The sequence below is a fragment of the Solanum lycopersicum genome, chromosome 9, assembly GCF_036512215.1.
Source record: "Solanum lycopersicum chromosome 9, SLM_r2.1".
In the NCBI taxonomy this organism is placed as follows: Eukaryota; Viridiplantae; Streptophyta; class Magnoliopsida; order Solanales; family Solanaceae; genus Solanum; species Solanum lycopersicum.
Genome location: NC_090808.1, coordinates 65,824,805 through 65,838,061, shown reverse-complemented (window position 1 = coordinate 65,838,061; position 13,257 = coordinate 65,824,805).

The following is a 13,257-nucleotide window of genomic DNA, read 5'->3' as shown; positions in this document are numbered from 1 at the left end:
CACGAAGATATACATTTTTGCATGTGTATATACAATTTTCTCTCGCTTTATACAAAACAGAAACAGAATTATACACTTCTGTGTATAAAGTGAGAGAGGCGAGCGAGAATGGAGAGTGGCGAGCGAGATTCCTAGGAGAGAGAAGCTGACAAATTTTAGATAATGTTTGCTATGGAGCACAATTAAATCAAACCCTAGCTATTCTATTTAATTTAGGTTATTAGTTTGCTATTTTATACAATTTTCCCTATAATTTATAAATCAATCTATTATCCACTCATTACAAATTAAACCGGCCCAATTAATAAATCCGCCCCTTTACTAATACAACAATAGTAATTTACTGCCAATGATTGTTCATAAAATTTTGAGGCGAAAATGACTATACAAGTACATTATCATATATTTGTAAACTGTCAATCAAAACGTATTATAATTCAAGTGTACAAATAATAATTATCGATAAACTTAAAAATCTAACTACGTTCATCTTAATTATTCCTTCATCTCCATTATGTAATGTTACATAATAGATAACTTTTAAAAAAATAATATATTATAATTTTAATATTTAAAATAAATCATATATATTTATAAAATTATATTTAAAAAAGTGCACGAATTAATTTGGGGTTACTAGAGGCTAAACCTAAATCTCACTGGGGCTTCAATCCGGATTCAAATAAACTTGGACATTATTTTCAAGATCTGTGATTTCGCCATGTCTTAGTAGTGTTTAGGATAATTTTGATACTAAAATTGGTTTATTAATTGGACGGATTTAATAAGCAATGCGTGGGTAGTTAATTGGTTAATGAATGATATTAAAAAACTGTCACGACACAAATCCGGGCCGCGACTGGCACCCACACTTACCCTCCTTGTGAGCGAACCAACCAATCTAAACCTTAACATTTCAATATAATATCAACAAAAGTAATGCGGAAGACTTAAACTCATTAATAAAATCAATAACTATTATTATCCCCAAAATCTGGAAGTCATCACCACAAGAACATCTATGATCAAAGTACTAAACTAAGAGTATTCTAAAAAGCTAAAAGTACATGAAAGCTAGTCCATGCCGGAACTTCAAGGCATCAAGAAATGAAGAGGAAGATCCAGTCCAAGCTAGAAGCATTAGCTCACCCTGATATCCGGAATAATGAAGACTGGCTAGAGTTACTGTTGAGTCGAAGATGACGGCACGTTTGCTGCACTCCACAATTAAACAAGAAGAAAACATAAAAGTAGGGGTCAGTACAAAACACGGGTACTGAGTAGATATCATCGGCCAACTCAAAATAGAAATCAATATATATCAAGTAATATCATAAATAAACTATGATACTTACACATGTAGCAACAGCAAGTACTATATTATTAACAATTACCGTCAAGTTCACACATGAGGACTGAAGCCTCAATGCCATACTCATTTGGGAATTATGTTCATTAGATAGAGTATATTAACATCTTTCAAGATTCATTATCTTTATTTCTCTTGTGTCGGTACGTGACACTCCGCTCCCTCGTATTCATTAATCCTCTTGTGTCGGTACATGACACTCCGATCCCCTAAATCTACGTGTCGGTTCGTGACACCCGATCCCCTAATACTACGTATCGGTTCGTGACACCCGATTCCCTAATTTTACGTGTCGGTTCGTGACACCCGATCCCCTAATTCTACGTGTTGGTTCATGAAACCCGATCCCCTAATTCTACGTGTCGGTTCGTGACATCCGATCCCCTAATACTACGTGTCGGTTCGTGACACCTGATCCCCTAATTCTACGTGTCGGTTCCTGACACCTGATCCCCTAATTCTACCTGTCGGTTCGTGACACCCGATCCACTAATTCTATGTGTCGGTTCGTGACACCCGATCCACTAATTCTACGTATCGGTTCGTGACACCCGATCCCCTAATCTCCTTCTATCAATTCATCACGCCTTCTTTCTTACCAAGGCAGCATCAATCCCATTATTTTAGTTCATCACACCTTCTTTTATACCAAGGCCTCATTATTAACAAAGATATTAGGATTTTGCAAGATTTGAGATTCAATAACTTCATCATGCTTATATAATCACAATTATATAATTACGTTCATGCAAGCATACAATTAAGCACATAGCAGGGTTTACAATATTATCAATACATATCATTCGCTATTAAGAGTTTACTACGAATATCGTAAGAGAAACCATAACCTACCTCCACCGAAGACTAGTGATCAAGCAAGAATTTCCCAAAGCCTTGTGTTTTTCCTCTTCGTTCGTCTCTCTCTATCGATTCTCCTTCTCTCTCTTTCTGTTCTTTTCTTTTTCTTATTCAAACCCTCTTTCTTTTACCCTAATTGACATGTAATTAAATGTAAAAGATGACAATAATAACCCACAATTTAACTCAAGGTTACCTATTTTATCCCCCAAGAAATTGAGTTATTAATATAAACCCACGAAATATATAATTATAGCAGGAATAGTCCAAAACGCTCCTTTAAAACTTAACCAGAAATCCAACTCCGACTGGGATTATGCAACCTGTGACGGCCCGTCGCGCCTGCGACGGTCCGTCATGCAGGTTCATCAGAGACTCAATTTCCTTAAGGAGTCTGTGACGGCCTGTCGTACCTACGACGGTCCGTCATGCAGGTTCATCAGAGACTCGATTTCCTTAAGGAGTCTGTGACGGCCTGTCGTACCTACGACGGTCCGTCCTGCACTTCCATCACGACGTTCAGAGAATCGTTCCCTGTACCAAATTCTCAAGAGTTGAAGTGTTTTGAAACGGTGGATCACGATGGTTCGTCGTGCCTGTGACGGTCCGTCCTGCAGGTCCGTCACAGAGTTCAGAGAGTCGATTTCAGCACCCAAATTTCAGAATTTCTAAGTGTTTTGGAACGAGACACCCTCGACGGTCCGTCGTGGGTTCCGTCGTCTCAGCCTGTTTTTCCAGAAATAAAAATCTGCTGCTCAAAACGACTAAACAGGTCGTTACATTAGATACCAATTTACCCATCGTTCGTCCCCGAACGATCACAAGAAGGAAAATAAGGGCGAAAAGGAGTACGTGAATCTGTGAACAGGTGTGGATATCTTTCTCGCATATCAACCTCCTTCTCCCAAGTGGCTTCTTCAACGGGTCGATTCTTCCATTGAACTTTGATGGATGCAATCTCCCTTGATCTCAACTTGCGAATTTCTCTATCTAGAATGGCAACAGGTTCCTCTTCATAAGACAAATTCTCATCAAGCAAAACGGAATCCCAACGGATGATGTAGTTTCCATCCCCGTGGTATCTTTTCAACATCGACACATGGAATACCGTATGTACTCCGGACAGCCCTGGAGGCAAGGCTAACTCATAAGCCACCTCCCCTACTCGCTTAAGTACTTCAAAGAGACCAATGTACCTTGGGCTTAGCTTGCCTCTCTTACCAAACCGCATCACCCCTTTCATTGGCGAAACTTTCAACAAGACTTGTTCACCCTCCATGAACTCTAAGTCTTTAACCTTCCGATCTGCATATTCTTTTTGCCTACTTTGCGCCGCTAGAAGCTTTTCTTGAATAGATTTCACTTTCTCCATCGAATCCCTCAAAAGATCAGTACCCCAAGGCCTAACCTCGAGCGCATCAAACCAACCAATGGGGGACCTACATCTCCTACCATACAATGCTTCAAATGGAGCCATATCAATGCTTGAGTGATAGCTATTATTGTATGAAAACTCCGCTAAGGGTAAGAAGTTATCCCAATGGCCACCAAATTCTATTACACATGCACGAAACATATCCTCCAACACTTGAATTGTTCGCTCAGACTGACCATCGGTCTGAGGATGGAACGCAGTACTAAGGTCCAACCTAGTACCCAATTCCGCATGCAATGTTTTCCAAAACTTAGAAGTAAATTGCGTACCTCTATCTGATATGATGGAGAGTGAACAATTTCTGAGATATAGATTTTGGCTAACTTCTCTGCATTGTAAGTCACCTTGACCGGAATGAAATGAGCAGACTTAGTTAACCTATCAACAATCACCCAAATAGAGCCATACTTACCCATTGTCTTTGGAAGACCAACCACGAAATCCATTGCGATTCTCTCCCATTTCTATTCCGGAATGGGCATTCTCTGAAGTGTTCCTCCGAGCCTTTGGTGTTCATACTTTACTTGTTGACAATTTGGACATTTGGCAATAAAATCCACAATATCACGCTTCATTTTACTCCACCAAAAGTGTTGCTTTAGGTCACGATACATCTTGGTTGCACCAGGATGTATAGAATACCTTGAACTATGAGCCTCTGTCAGAATAGTGTTGATCAAATCATCGACGCGGGGTACACATACCCTTCCCTTAATCCTCAAAACACCTTCCTCATCGATTTGTGCTTCCTTAGCCTCTCTTCGCAATACCTTATCTTGGATTCTGCGCAGTTTCTCATCATCAAACTGTCTTCCCTTAATCTTGCCAAGCAAGGAAGATCTTGCCTCCACACAAGCTAACAATCCTCCCTTCTCATTTACTTCTAATCTTATAAGGTCGTTAGCTAGAGTCTGAACCTCTCTAGCCAATGGACGCCTAGAAGCTTGTAAGTGAGCTAGACTTCCAATGCTTCCCGCATTTCTACTTAAAGCATCCGCTACAACATTCGCCTTCCCCGGATGATACAAAATGGTGATGTCATAGTCCTTCAGTAGTTCCATCCATCTCCTCTGTCTCAAGTTCAAATATTTCTGAGTAAAGACATAATGTAGGCTACGATGATCCGTATAGACCTCACACTTAACCCCATATAAATAGTGTCTCCATTGCTTTAACGCAAACACTACCGCTGCCAATTCCAAATCATGAGTTGGATAGTTACGTTCATGCACCTTTAATTGTCTTGAAGCATAAACAATCACATTCTTCTCTTGCATTAGCACTGCAACCAAACCCGAATAGGATGCATCACAATAGACAATGAAATTCTTACCTTCCACTGGCAAGGTGAGAATTGGTGCAGTAGTCAACAGAGTCTTGAGCTTCTGAAAGCTTTCCTCACACTCATCCGACCATACAAATGGGACATTTTGCTTAGTCAAGTTCGTCAGTTGAGAAGCAATAGAAGAGAATCCCTTGACAAATCGGCGGTAATAGCTAGCTAACCCAACAAAACTCCTTATTTCTGACACATTAGTAGGTCTTACCCAATTCTTCACTGTCTCAATCTTAGAAGGATCCACCATCACTCCATCCTTAGAAACCACGTGCCCCAAGAAGGACACTGCATCTAGCCAAAACTCACACTTAGAGAACTTGGCATAAAACTTTTTCTCCCTTAACATTTCCAATACCATTCTCAAATGCTCCTCATGTTCCTCCTTACTTTTAGAGTATATCAGTATATCATCAATAAATATAATCACAAAGAGATCCAAATATAGCTTAAAAATCCCATTCATCAAACTCATGAACGCAACAGGGGCATTCGTAAGACCAAAAGACATCACTACAACATCACTACAAATTCGTAATGGCCATACCTGGTTCTAAAAGCAGTCTTTGGCATATCCGTTTCTCGTATTTTCAATTGATGATAACCGGATCTCAAGTCAATCTTAGAGAAGACACAAGCACCTTGTAACTGATCGAACAAATCATCAATGCGAGGAAGAGGATACTTGTTCTTAACCGTTACCTTATTTAGTTGTCTGTAGTCTATGCACATTCGAAAACTCCCATCTTTGTTCTTCACAAACAAAACCGGAGCACCCCAAGGAGATGCACTTGGTCTAATGAAGCCTTTGTTCAACAACTCTTGAAGTTGGGCTTTTAACTCTGTTAAATCCGCGGGAGCCATTCTATAAGGGGGTATAGAAATGGGGCGAGTACCCGGTTCAAGATCAATACAGAAGTCAATATCCCTATCTGGTGGCATGCTAGGAAGATCTGCAGGGAATACATCCAGAAACTCACGAACCACCGAAACCGACTCAATCGAGGGTACTTAGGTAGTGTCATCCTTGAGATGTGCCAAGAAAGCTAAACACCCTTTATTAACCATTTTCTTAGCACGAAGAAAAGAGATGATACGCACCGGGTTGGAAGTGTAGTCACCCTCCCACACTAACGGATCTGTCCCAGGCTTGGCTAACGTCACTGTTTTAGCATTACAATCCAAGATCGCAAAATTCGGAGAAAGCCAAGTCATACCCAGAATTACATCAAAATCAACCATTTCTAAGATAACCAAATATACATAAGTGTTGATCCCCACAAAGTTCACCAAACAAGACCTATATACCTTCTCAACTACCACAGAATCACCCACCGGAGTAGAAACACGAATAGGCATATCAAGTAATTCACAATGTAAATTTAGACCATTAGCAAATGAGGAAGATACATAAGAAAATATGGATCCAGGATCAAACAATACAGAAGCCATGCAATCACAAACCAGAAGATTACCTGTGATGACAGCATCAGATGTCTCCGCCTCCGATCTCCCAGGGAAAGCATAACAATGGGCCCTTTCGTTTGTTTGTCCGTTGCCCCTACCATGTTGTGATGTAGTGGCTCCAGTTTGCCCATCACCCCAACTGTTTTGGTGACCACCATTACCTCGACAGCCACGTCCTCCAGAATAACGGCCTCTACCATGACCACCTCTACCTCTAGCTATTGGGGGTCTATAACTCTGTTTGGGACAATTCCTCCTAATATGTCCAGTCTCCCCACATCCATAACACTCTCTAGAGTCAAGCATAGGTCTCTCCGAGAAGTGTTGACCGGTCTGAGGTGGACCCCCAACTACAGTCTGTAGTGAAGACTGAATGGGTCAAACTGAGTAACCTCCGGAACCCTGTCCTCTAGAGTAAGAACCATTAAACTCACCTCCCTTTCTAAACCTCTTTGATGTCGATGCCATGGTGAATTCATCTGGCTTCACTTCTTCCACCTCTACCACAAAATCTACCACTTCTTGGAAGGATTTTGCCGTAGCCGCTACCTGTAAGGCTGAAATCTGCAACTCTGACCTCAACCCCTTCACAAAACGGGGAATCCGCTCTTGTGGACTGAAACAAAGTTGGGTGGCATATCTGGATAGTGCACGAAACTTAGCCTCATATGCATTGACCGACATCCTACCTTGCTCTAGGCTCAAGAACTCATCCCTTTTCCTATCCCTCAAAGTCCGAGAGATATACTTCTCCATAAACAAGCTAGAGAATGAGGCCCAAGTCATAGGTGGTGCCTCGGTTGGTTGACACTCAACATGTGACCGCCACCACATTTTGGCGTTCCCTTGAAACTGATAACTCACGAACTCAACACCAAACCGTTCTACGATACCCATCTTGTGTAGTAGCTCATGACAGTCAACCAGAAAATCGTAAGCATCCTCAGATTCAGCACCCTTGAAGACTGGAGGTTTCAATTTCAAGAACTTACTGAAAAGTTCATGTTGATCATTTGTCATTATAGGCCCTGTAGTTAGACGAGGAAATGTGCCTATTTCCAATGGAACATCCATGCGGGGAGCCGCAGTAGCCGCATGTTGTACCTCCGGACCCTGAGGTGCTGGTGCAGAAAACACTGGAGGTGTTTGACCTTGATCAGATAACCCACTAAGATAAGCGAGAACCTGATTGATCATCTCTGGGGTAGGTTGGGGTGGCAATTCCTCATTTTGCACTTGTTCATTCTCCCCTTCCTCACCCTCTCTTACTACTTCCTCAGTCGATGGAGGAGTCACCGCCCTAGCATCAGATGGGCTAGGTGCTTGTCCTCTTCCTCTAGAGGACGTCCTCCCACGACCTCTACCACGGCCTCTTGCCGCTACTCTTCCTCGAGCTACAGCCCCAGTGGCTGGCTCAGACGCTTCTTGTCCTGCCGATGTTGATGTTGGCGCGGTTGTTGCTCTAGTTCTAACCATCTGCGAAATAGAGTGAAGATGGTCAGATACCAATTTGTATCACCTAGATACCAATTGGACCCAAGTAATAGCACGAAAGAAAGAAGAAAGAATGGAATTTTCCTAAAGTCTTATAGTCTCTCAAAGAAAAGTAAAGGCGTCCCCCTACCGTTCCTTAAGACTCTACTAGACTCGTTCTTGTATGATGAGACCAACGAACCTAATGCTCTGATACCAAGTTTGTCATGACCCAAATTCGGGCCGCGACTGGCACCCACACTTACCCTCCTATGTGAGCGAACCAACCAATCTAAACCTTAACATTTCAATATAATATCAACAAAAGTAATGCGGAAGACTTAAACTCATTAATAAAATCAATAACTATTATTATCCCCAAAATCTGGAAGTCATCACCACAAGAACATCTATGATCAAAGTACTAAACTAAGAGTATTCTAAAAAGCTAAAAATACATGAAAGCTAGTCCATGCCGGAACTTCAAGGCATCAAGACATGAAGAGGAAGATCCAGTCCAAGCTAGAAGCATTAGCTCACCCTGATATCCGGAATAATGAAGACTGGCTAGAGTTACTGTTGAGTCGAAGATGACGGCACGTTTGCTGCACTCCACAATTAAACAAGAAGAAAACATAAAAGTAGGGGTCAGTACAAAACACGGGTACTGAGTAGATATCATCGGCCAACTCAAAATAGAAATCAATATATATCAAGTAATATCATAAATAAACTATGATACTTAACATGTAGCAACAACAAGTACTATATTATTAACAATTACCGTCAAGTTCACACATGAGGACTGAAGCCTCAATGCCATACTCATTTGGGAATTATGTTCATTAGATTGAGTATATTAACATCTTTCAAGATTCATTATATTTATTTCTCTTGTGTCGGTACGTGACACTCCGCTCCCTCATATTCATTAATCCTCTTGTGTCGGTACGTGACACTCCGATCCCCTAAATCTACGTGTCGGTTCGTGACACCCGATCCCCTAATACTACGTGTCGGCTTGTGACACCCGATTCCCTAATTCTACGTGTCGGTTCGTGACACCCGATCCCCTAATTCTACGTGTCGGTTCATGACACCCGATCCCCTAATTCTACGTGTTGGTTCGTGATATCCGATCCCCTAATACTACGTGTCGGTTCGTAACACCCGATCCCCTAATTCTACGTGTCGGTTCGTGACACCCGATCCCCTAATTCTACGTGTCGGTTCGTGACACCCGATCCACTAATTCTATGTGTCGGTTCGTGACACCCGATCCACTAATTCTACGTGTCGGTTCGTGACACCCGATCCCCTAATCTCCTTCTATCAATTCATCACTCCTTCTTTCTTACCAAGGCAGCATCAATCCCATTATTTTAGTTCATCACGCCTTCTTTTATACCAAGGCCTCATTATTAACAAAGAGATTAGGATTTTGCAAGATTTGGGATTCAATAACTTCATCATGCTTATATAATCACAATTATATAATTACGTTCATGCAAGCATACAATTAAGCACATAGCAGGGTTTACAATATTATCAATACATATCATTCGCTATTAAGAGTTTATTACGAATATCGTAAGAGAAACCATAACCTACCTCCACCGAAGACTAGTGATCAAGCAAGAATTTCCCAAAGCCTTGTGTTTTTCCTCTTCGTTCGTCTCTCTCTATCGATTCTCCTTCTCTCTCTTTCTGTTCTTTTCTTTTTCTTATTCAAACTCTCTTTCTTTTACCCTAATTAAAATGTAATTAAATGTAAAAGATGACAATAATAACCCACAATTTAACTCAAGGTTACCTCTTTTATCCCCCAAGAAATTGAGTTATTAATATAAATCCACGAAATATATAATTATAGCAGGAATAGTCCAAAACGCCCCTTTAAAACTTAACCAGAAATCCGACTCTGACTGGGATTACGCAACCTGTGACGGCCCATCGCGCCTGCGACGGTCCGTCATGCAGGTTCATCAGAGACTCGATTTTCTTAAGGAGTCTGTGACGGCCCGTCGTACCTACGACGGTCCGTCCTGCACTTCCGTCACGACGTTCAGAGAATCGTTCCCTGTACCAAATTCTCAAGAGTTGAAGTGTTTTGAAACGGTGGATCACGACAGTTCGTCGTGCCTGTGACGGTCCGTCCTGCAGGTCCGTCACAGAGTTCAGAGAGTCGATTTCAGCACCCAAATTTCAGAATTTCTAAGTGTTTTGGAACGAGACACCCTCGACGGTCCGTCGTGCCCATGACGGTTCGTCGTGGGTTCCGTCGTCTCAGCCTGTTTTTCCAGAAATAAAAATCTGCTGCTCAAAACGACTAAACAGGTCGTTACAAAAACTAAATTATAATCAATAGTTGAACACCTCGTATTTTAAAAAGAAAATCTAAATAATTTAAATTTAAAATCATTAAATAAGTGGTCAATTTTGAATCTAAAGGTGGATGAGAAAGACATTTTGGAGCCAATAAGTGGATGGAGGATAGTTTTGTATCATTTTCAATATTTAAATGATATCTTAGGCTCTTATCCAATTTAAAAATACTTATTTTAGTCTTAATAAAATGAGTTTCTAACCATATAAATACGCATAACTTATTCTAAATCACAAGTTTTGAAAATATATCTTTAATTCTTATATATATATCGAGTTAAATTAATTCATATAAATTATATCGGAGGAAGTAATATTTACAAGCCGAGAAAGCAAAAAACAAGGACCTTTTGTGTCTATGTAAACACGTAATTCTTTTCTAAAATCATTCAATACATCTTATTTTTTTTCATTTATTCAAACTTACATACTATTGCATCGTATAGTTGATAGAGTATTTGAATTTTTAAACTAATAATCGCGTATTCAAATCTTGTAATATTTAAATCGGAAAAGGGTCTAAAATACCCTCAAAGTATTGAAAATGGTACAAAATTACCCTTCATCCATCTATTGGTTCCAAAATGCCCTTCTCATCCACCTATTGGGTCCAAAATACCCTTATCTTCCAACTTTTGGTTCAAAATTGACCACTTATATAACAGCTTTATATTAAAACTATTTAAATATTTTTTAAAATACGTGGCGCTCAACTATTTGTTATAATTTAACTTATTAGTGTAATTTATAAATCAATCCACTACCCACCCATTACTAATTAAATCCCTCTAAATTAATGAAACCCACATTATTAATGCAAGCTACTACCAATTGAGTGTTTTTTAAAAAATATAGAAGTAAATTATCATACATTCAAGTGGCTACATAAAAATCACCGATAAACTTAAAAGTCTGACTATGTTCATCTTAATTACTTTTACGTCTTAATTGTGTGATGTTACTTCATACGTAACTTTTTTTCAAAATAATATATTAAAGGTTTTAAAATAAATCATAAATATTTATAAAATTATATTTAAAAAAGTACATGAATTAATTCGGGATGTATTATTTCTTTATCTTTAATCATAAATTTCTAATCAAATTTTGAAAGAAAGTGTCCTCCTAAATAAGCGGCTCAACCTAAATTTAATTGAGGCTTCGATTCGGACTTGAATAATTTTGAATGTCATTTTCAGTAATCTATAATTTCATCTTGTTTTAGTAGTGTTTATGACGATTTTGATATTATAATTGAATTGTTAATTGAGTGAGGTTTAGTTAGTAATGAGTGAGTAGTAGATTGGTTTATAAATTATATTAATAAATTAAAATTACAATTAATAATTGAACGCCTAGTATTTAAATTTTTTTTAAAGAGTTTAATTTTAAAACAATTAAAAAATGGTCAATTTTGAATTCAAAGGTGGATGACAAGGATATTTTGGAGCAAATAGGTGGATGAAAAGGGCATTTTGAAGCCAATAGGTGGATGAATGATAATCTTTTACCATTTTCAATACTTTAAGGATATTTTAGGCCCTTGTCCATATTTTAATTTAACTTTTTATTATTATGAATAAAAATATATCATTGTTACATTCATAGATGAATGTTCAACTTACGATTTTTTTTACTATTTTAAAGCATTTAGATTTAGTAATTCCTGAAAGGAAAGTAGCAAAGTGTAAAATTGAGGATAAAACGATAAAAATCACATATTTTTAAGATAAAATTATCATTTATTCCTTATAAATTTATAATTACAGAAATTCCTCAAACTGATATAACAATATAAGCATTGATACATTAATTTGATATACATTTTATATATGATACACCAACACGATGCACGAGATACATGAATTTAATATACAAAAATATATTAATTTGATGTGCTGATACATTATTCTAATACACAAAAACAAGAAATTTTGAATTAAAAATGATAATGATAATAAAAAAACTTAAAACCGAGATATTTTTTTATTTTTCCAAAAATATAGCGAACGTAAGGCACATTCTTTAAGACTTACATATATATGGTAGGTCGGCGCAGAAGCGCATTTCGGCCTTCAATTTGTACAGACTATACTATAGCTGTACCTAATATTCGATCAATTAAAATCATATGTATGCGCCCAATTATATTATGTTCCATCCAACATTTTTTAAAATTACAAATAATTTAAATATGTTTTTGATATTTCAATATTTATTTAACCTAAGTTGATTAAATTATCTCTTGCATTTGTAGTTCAAACACTAATTTGAAGAAGCATATACAAATATTCGATAGTAAAAATTGATAACGATTTGATTTTCCTTTTTATAGTATTTCAATTTGAATAAAAGAAAAACTGTGTGTACTTAGGGTAACTATATTATCACTTTTTATTTTAATTGTAATAGTTTAGGTTTGCTACCAACTCGATCTAGACCTATTTACACGATTTATCTTCTTCCATATGATATTTTGTTTTTCTACTTAAGCAATTCTAAATCTCGAGGCAATGACTATATATTGTTAATTTCCATAACGATTGAATGGTGCATAACACAACTAATATGTGACAAAAATACTCTTTTCACTTCAATAAATATCTTTACAAAAATGTAATCCTTTAATAGTTATGTAAAAATTGGAACAATATTATTAATATCTTCTTGATTATACTATGAAATATCACTTTTCTTTTAAACAAAATTAAGAAAATAATTTAAAAAACACTTATTTTAAAATAGAAAAAAATATATTTTGTGCATAAAAAAGGTTTAAGAGTTAGGAATTAGGTTATTTTTATTGATGTGTCGTGTGAAAAAGAAATAAGAAAGGTCGGTCCGCCTCTGTGGACACACCAAAAATAAATTAGTTAAAATATGGTATCTGTCAATGAAAATTGAGACATGCTTGCCAACAATCAAACAAAATCT